An 8,353-nucleotide genomic window follows, 5' to 3' on the forward strand; every position below is an offset into this window, starting at 1 on the left:
GAAGTTCAGAGTTCGATGGGGAGGACAGACATATGGACAAATAACTATAAGCAATGAGATAAATGGTGTAAGAAGATGAACAGGTGTTTCCAAATCACAGCATTTAGCTTTAACTGGTTATCTGGCAATAGTCCCTGAACTATAAAGATATTTGGTTGAGAACTAAAGGATAAGACTTTTCCAAACAAGCAGCATAAAAGCATATGAGGTAGAAGGGTCAGCATGCTCAAGAAAAAGCATGGCCCCTTTTGAGAATTCCAAGTATAATTCCAAGAGACTAGATCACTAAGGAGCTAAGGAGCTTTTTCAGTCCTGTAGGTAGCAGAGCGCTTTTGAGGAGTTTTTACACAGAAGTGTTATGGCATACCTGCACTAGCCAATGTTTTCCAGAAATAAGAATATAGTAGCGTGGGCAAATATATAGGAAAACATTTATTAAAAGGAATTGGCTATATGATTATGGAGACTGGCAAATCCAAAATTTTCAGGGGGAGCGGGCAGCAGGCTGGAAACCCAGGAGAACTAATATTCTCGTTCAAGTCTAAAGGCCATTTGCTATAGAGCCAGGAAGAGCTGATGTTGCAGATGAAGTCCAAAGGCAGTTGCTAGAGAAGTCTCTCTTGTTCCAGAGAGGTCCACATTTGTTCTGTTCATGTCTTCAACTGATTGGATGTGGTCCATCCACATCTTGGAGGACAATGTGATTTACATAAAGCCCACCAATTTAAATGTAAATCTCATTCAAAAACACCATCACCAACACTGAGCGCTGGGTGTTGTATGTTAAGTGATGAATCACTAAATTCTGCATCAGAAACCAATATTACACTGCATGTTGACTAACTGGAATTTAAATAAAAATTTGGAGATATAAACAATAACAACATTAACAAGGTTGTAAAAAACAAAACAAAACAAAAACACCGTCACAGAAATATCCAGAATAATGTTTGATCAAATATCTGGGTAATCCATGGCCCAGCTAAGAAATTAAGAATTAATTCTTAACAGAATTACACAAAGAATTAACCATCACAGTACCATATCTCAAATTTCAAATCAAGATGGAAGGAGTTATACCATGTGAAGTAGACCACCCAGCACCTTTTATATATTAGTGCACAGCCAAAGTTTAAAATATGTTTCTCTTGGGGTGCCAGGGTGGCTTAGATGGCTAGGTATCCAACTCTTGGTTTCCTCTCAGGTCATGATCTCAGGGTTGTAAGATGAAACCCCACATCGGGTTCCACACTGGGTGTGGAGCCTGCTTATAATTGTCTCCCTCCCTCTTCCTCTGCCCCTCACCCTTGTGCATACACATGCTCTCTCTTCAAAAAAAAAGGACTGATTTTTTTAAAACTCTGCTTTTTATTATGGCAGCCACCTAAAATCTCTTTGTAGTTCTGGTTATCAAGAGTCAGTTTTGTTACTTGCCACCAAAAGCCAACAACCAATATAATATTATTCCCCACCTAGCAAAAATATTTCTCTCTCATCCTCTATTAAAATCTGACCTTCATGTGCAACTCAAAGTAAGCCTTTATTGACTTCCATTGATCTCTTTCAGTTTGGAACCCACCTAGGAATAAATCTGATACAACAACACTTTGTAAATACAGATGTGCATGCTAATACTACTCTGTAATATACAGTTATCCAATATTTTAGTATTCTTTCCCCAACTATACTCCCATCCACCCACCTCTATCATATAACATGGTTCTGGGTGTAATGATAAACATTGAACAGATATATATATATATATATATATATTGAATTGAATCATCACTATCGAATACACGTTATAGGGGCACCTGGGTGGCTCAGTCGGATAAGTGACTGCCTTTGGCTCAGATCATGATCCCAGGGTTCTGGGATGAAACCCTGAATCAGGTTGAGGCAAAACAAACTCAGGAGTTTTACTTACAGAAAAGCCTCTTGGACTTGCTCAAAAAAAAGTTTATTCGTTTCTTGTACATAGTTTTTACAAACCTGGTCATGCATTTTCCACCCTACAACAGATTAAGAGTAGCAAATTAAAACACTGGTAGGGAAAATCTCCAAGCAACCATTACAGTGGCTGGCTCACAGTGACTCATCTGTAAGTGTTTATTGGTTATTGTTGTCCATGTCAGAAGCAAGGAAGCTGAAAGCAGGACACATTTAGAGTTACCTTGCTGAAATTGAGGAAGCACATATCAAAATCTATTTTAAAAGAAATATCCACAAACCCAAAAAGCAGATATCATGCAAATATAGCTCTGGACACTTATATAGACTTGAGGGCTTCTGAATATTTTTTGAGGGCCTCAGAATATTAATACACAATATAAGTGTGTTGACTATAGCATAAAAAGCAGAGGGTTTAAACTTAGGTTCAAATCATAGGCTGTGTCTATTATCTATTGTCTCTGTAACCTCAGTGGCCCCAGCTACAAAAGGAGGTAACAGTAACTATTTTGCAAGGTTGTTTTGAAGACCAAATTTTATATATATATATGAAACATTTTTATAATTTTGTGCAGTACATTTTGTACAAGGAAGGAAGGAGGTGGATTACACAATTTAGAATGATTTTTCATTTAAAAATTGTCTTCCCATTATATATAAAAAAAAGCCTCAATTATTTGGAAACTCTATTTAGGTGGTATTCCTCATTCGTTGACAATACCAGATAAATAAAGCACTACCTATGAATTTAAAATGCATACATCATTTTTAAAATCATCAAAAACATAATTTAAGAGCAATGAAAAAGTGGGAAAGTGGGAAAACATATTCACAACATATATGAGAGGGATTAATAACTTTAATGTATAAAGAGCTCCTAAAAATTATGAGAAAAAGTTGGACCACCATCATGAACAAGCAATTTAAAAAGAATTACAACTGGACTCTACATATTGGTTTAAATGCTAATTAAAAAGTGAGATAATATTTGCACCTATGACCTTGATACGGACTTTTTAAGTTATTGTAATGCCCAATATTGATTAGGATGTGGGGAAACAGGCACCTTTACACACTGCAAGGAAAAATAGAAACTGGCAGTCAGCCTAGAAGGCAAGTTGGCAATTTATATTAAAAGGCTCAAAATGCTATTTACTCTTTCATCCAGAAATACTGGTGAATGTATACAAGGAGTAACAGAAAAGAATAGTCATCTCTTTGAGAGATTGGAAACTCCTAAAGTCTTTGTTCAACTAATAGGGAAATAGGTAAATTATAATTATGGTTTATTCACATAAAGGAGTATATATGAATTTACACAATCCTATGAAGTACATATACTGTCCTAAAAACATAATCATAATATAATGTTAAGGGAAAAGGTACAATCTACATACTGTATATTGTGCACTGCAATAATAGTGTATACTTTTAAAAGCTATATCCAGAAGTAAAAGTTTAGGTGAAAATTTAGAATGATGATGGGTGATTCTTAGTTCCTTCTTTTTGCTTTGTTTTAATTTTCTGCTTTTTATATTTTACCTTCACCGTGTATTGCTTTTTCAATGAGGTAATTGAAACAAATGTTTATTAATTTTTATAGAACTTGAATATAAACAATATCATTTATTAGAAAATAGATAGGGAATATCTTCAACAATCTTACATTTACATAAGATTTTGTTTGTAATACATTTCCCATGCATTGCTGTCTTAAGGCTCTGTGACATATCTATTATCATCCCAATTTTAAGGATGAAGAAACTAAATCATTTGAGCAAAGTCATCCCATTGATAAATGACACGGCTCTGTCTTAAATGCAGCTCTTCTGAGTTTAAGGCCATGGTCCTTTCCACAGCACCAAGAGCTGCCTCCCACTTACTCCCTGCCTGGCAGTAAAAGAAGTCGACTGAGCATTAAAATATAGTATCTTTAGCACTTCTATTCCAAATGTCTGTAGGCGCAAGCCAGCAGATCATTATTTTTCATTTCATTGAGTTTTTTTTAATGACAAATTTTGACTGCGAACTCTTCAGACTGGAGAGTTCAAATTAAAATGTCAATTTTGACTCAGTGAAGATGCTTTACTTTCAAAATATTTAAGGAAAATATTTTCATGAAAACCAAGATGATTGGATGTTAGAGTATATAAATGTCATGATGAGTTCCACCATTTAGTAAAAAGACTTCAGGCCTTATTGGACAAATCCTGAAACTTTATAATGCAGGAAAACACTCTCGTTACAAATAGACATGTGCCTATGTATATTCACATAAATATTTTAAATCTATGCAAAAGTTCAAGATCCTTATACTACAGTTTGTCAGTGTCTATGACAAACAATCCAATTTGTTGACAAGCAGTCTCCAACAATTATTGACAGATAGCATGCATTAGACTTCTGGATACTAATATAGCTCTCATTGATGAATTGCTATGCATTTTGCTAAGCCTCATTTCTTTCCGTATATACATGTTAATTCCTTTGTAGTCATTTTATTTTACAGGAGATCAATGAAGACTTTTGAGGTTTACTTTAGTCTCTAGCCAAACAAAACAAAAATTTTATAGATCTCTCATCACGCAGAAAAATCTTACAATTTATCATAACCAATCACCCTACTCCCCAACGATCAAGCACTTCACCAAAACCTGTTAGAGCCACACCTCACAAGCAGTTTTAGTTTTAATGTAATTCATCCATAGTTAGGTACTGATCTCTTCAACCGGGGATCACGACTGGCTTAAGAAAAAAGGCTTTTGCCCAAATCTCCTTTACCTCTCCTTTTTTCTGTCTTCCAGAACCGAAAACAATTCTGCCCCACCTCTCTCTCCCTTTGCCTTCACTCTTCTCTGAAATTTCCAGTGAAGAGAAGAAGGAAAGGATGTCTTTATTCCTTCCTCTTCTGAGAACTCCCAGAGTACTCTTCCCCAGGCCATAGGAAGATAAATCAGAACGAGAAGATATAAGTTGATACTGCTGTCCTAGCCTGGCACTATTTTCTCTCCTTGCTTCTACCTTCCCTCTTAGCATTCATCTTTATTTTTCTGCATCACACAAATACAAGCAGCTCTCCTTGAGATCTCCCCAACATGACTTTTCGCTAAAGGAAATTAAGAGGTTTTCCAATGACACACCCTGGATCATCACAATCTTTGTTGCTTGTTTTGTTTTCACTACTGGAACCACTGAAAGACTCCTCCTCAGCCATACATACGCCCTAGCAGGGATATTTTATATGTCTTACTTGTAAGTGGTCTTATTGCACATGTAAAGTAATTCCAAAAACATAATTACAAATATTTTATTTTTAATGGATTCAATCCAATTGTCAAAATACTTAAAAAAAGTAGTCTGCTGAATTTAACCAGATTTCCTTGGCCATTGTTTTTAGACATAGTAAATCATAAGCTGACAGATCTGCTGGAAAGCAAAATAAAGAGGGCTTTGGTAATATCCAGTTTCAGAAGGTTTCTCTAGGTCAACCCAAAGTTCAAGTTAACAATTATTTATAGAGTACTTATATTCTAACACTATTCTAAATTCATTGAAGTTACAATAGAAAAATAAGACAAATTAGCTGAGAATTCAGGAGAAATATACACAAAATTTTAGAGAACAATGCAAAACTGTAATATAGATATATAAAACATATAAATATATGTTTTAAAGTGTTTAATTAAAAGGTAATCACCAAGGCAAAAGCCAGAAGTGCTAAAGAAACTCTCATAAGTGAAATATTGGTAAAGAGAGGTTTTGTAGAAGATACAGAATACAAAATGGACTATGTGGCTGAGAAACATTTCAGAAAAGTCCATAGAAAGGACGCAGAGGTGTAAATTAACAAACATGTGTGGAACTAGAACTAAAAGCTGTAGGAAATAGATGACCTTATTCACATGTTTCACATACATCCCACACTGGAAAATTCAAAATGGCTGTACATTCTCTTCTCATCAAGAGCTAGAGTCTGTCTGGACAATTCCCGAATCAGGGCTGTTATCATGGCTTCCTTTGGCCAGTGGGAACTTGGCAAGCATGACACAAGCAGAAGCTTGAGAAACAATTGCACCTTGTATAGCCTTTTGCTGTACTCGGTACCCTGAGACTACCATGGATGGGAAAGAACCCAAGGATGAAAGATGAAATACCTCAAAGAGAAGTGAGGTGACACAGACAACAGTTAGTCCCCTTGCCAAAGCCTGCCACCAGCCAGGGATGCAAGTGAGGCCCGTTGACCACAGAAACACAGGTACACCCAGTTGAGATCGATAGAACCAGTCCAGACAGCATGCTCCCAGTCCACAGAATTCAAACCTATACATGCACACAAAGACACACACACACACACACTTTTTATTTTTTCTTTAAAATTGCTATCATCGGGCGCCTGGGTGGCTCAGTTGGTTAAGCGACTGCCTTCGGCTCAGGTCATGATCCTGGAGTCCTGGGATCGAGTCCCGCATCGGGCCCCCTGCTCAGCAGGGGGTCTGCTTCTCCCTCTGCCCTCTTCCCTCTCGTGCTCTCTGTCTCTCATTCTCTCTCTCTCAAATAAATAAATAAATAAATCTTTAAAAAATAATAAAATAAAATAAAATTGCTATCATCCACTTCACCAAATAAGTCTCCAAATGAGTCACCTAGTATTGAGTTTTTCCTTCCCAATTACCTTAACCATTACTGTCAGATTAAGTTTTCAAAAAAGGACAGCTTTGATTCTCTCACTCTTCTGCTCGCAAACTTCTACTAAGTATTCATTCATTCATTCATTTAACACATATTACCAACCATCTGCTAGGTGCCAGCCACTAATCTAGATGCAGGAAATACAGCCTTAAAAATGTTGTGCAAAGTCCCTGTTCCACAAGACTAACAAACATTCTAGCTCATCATTTTCTACAGTAAAGGCTCTCTAGTCTGGCTCCACATAAGATCACTGGGACAGATTTACAATTATGTACTGAACATAAACAATAAATGACAAACCATACACTATTTAAATGGTCATCCACAGGGAGAGGAAGCAGAGAGGTTGATGGGACAGGCTGAATTACTTTGACAATAATTTGTTTTGTAAATGTAACTTTGAAACCATGTAAATATTGCACATAATTACAAAACAAAATTAAACTTATAAATTAATCTCTAAAAATTAAAATAAAATAAAACAAATGAGCCTGAATACGTAACAAACTGCTGGTATAATCAAATAGATGAACTATTCAAAGTAACCTTAAGACAGAGCAAATGCCTATACATCCTTAGTGGCATATACACCAAGAACAAAAAGATTAAAAGAACAGCATTTCAGCAGTAATATTATTAGAAAAGGTGTTAGTAATTTTTAAGGGGTTTTTGTTTGTTTAATACATCTGAAAAGAATGCATATACAAGGAACTGAGACATGAGGAACATTGGTTCAACAGTAATGAATCTACAAGAATTAGGATTTGGGGAAGGGGGACAAGATTACCTAAACATTTTAAAAAATTGGAAATTGCAACCAAACTAAGCGAATAAAATCCCTACTAACACATAGTTATGAAGTCTTCATAAGACTCCAGGATCTTTTTATTAAACTACAGAGCCTTAACTAGCTACTCTAGAGTTCCTCATATACAAAACAGAAATAAGGGGATTCTCCTGACTGGTCCCCATGTTGTTAAATGTTCTCCCCAACCCCAGCTTCTTCATGGAGCAGGTCTCCATCCTCCCAACTTGAAAGATGATGTGCATCATTCCATAGACCTCTGTCTTCTGGCACCATCCCTCACATTTTCTCCATTTACCAGATCTTCAGCTGTGTTCTAGGAACACCATATCATATGCTAGTAAGCTGGACATCTATGCTAAGCATGTAAGACAATGACTGACAGTGAAAAAAGATGTTTTTTAATTATGTATTCAGTCCTTCCGGTGTATTTCAAAAGGTGAAATATTTTTCTTCATTGATCAGTGAAAGAAGTTAGAAATTAATTTTTAAAAAATTAGCAAATGGCAAATCATTCTTGAAAGTCACAGTCACATGTATAGTGCACCCTAGAAAAAAGGAGGGGCAAGACAGGTTCCACCCACTTTCATGAGTTTCATCAAATACCGGACCTACTTAAGGGTGGAGAGAAAAGGCAAAGTTCAAAAAGGAGTATGATATTAAATGAAGCATTTACTATACTCTTTCTAATAGCTCCAAGTGGGGAACAAGTTTCCTAAACTAGATCTAGGAAGCGGAATGTGGAATCAATCCGTCCTTCTCCCATTAAGGGCTGCCCCGTGGTTAATGAATTTTAAAAACATGACTAAATAAAAACAAACCCTACACACCCTTCCTACTCCCACTAAATAAATAAATAAATAAATAAATAAATAAATAAATAAATAAATAAATAAATAAATAAATAAA

This window comes from Neomonachus schauinslandi, chromosome 7 (assembly GCF_002201575.2).
Source record: "Neomonachus schauinslandi chromosome 7, ASM220157v2, whole genome shotgun sequence".
Taxonomy (NCBI): Eukaryota; Metazoa; Chordata; class Mammalia; order Carnivora; family Phocidae; genus Neomonachus; species Neomonachus schauinslandi.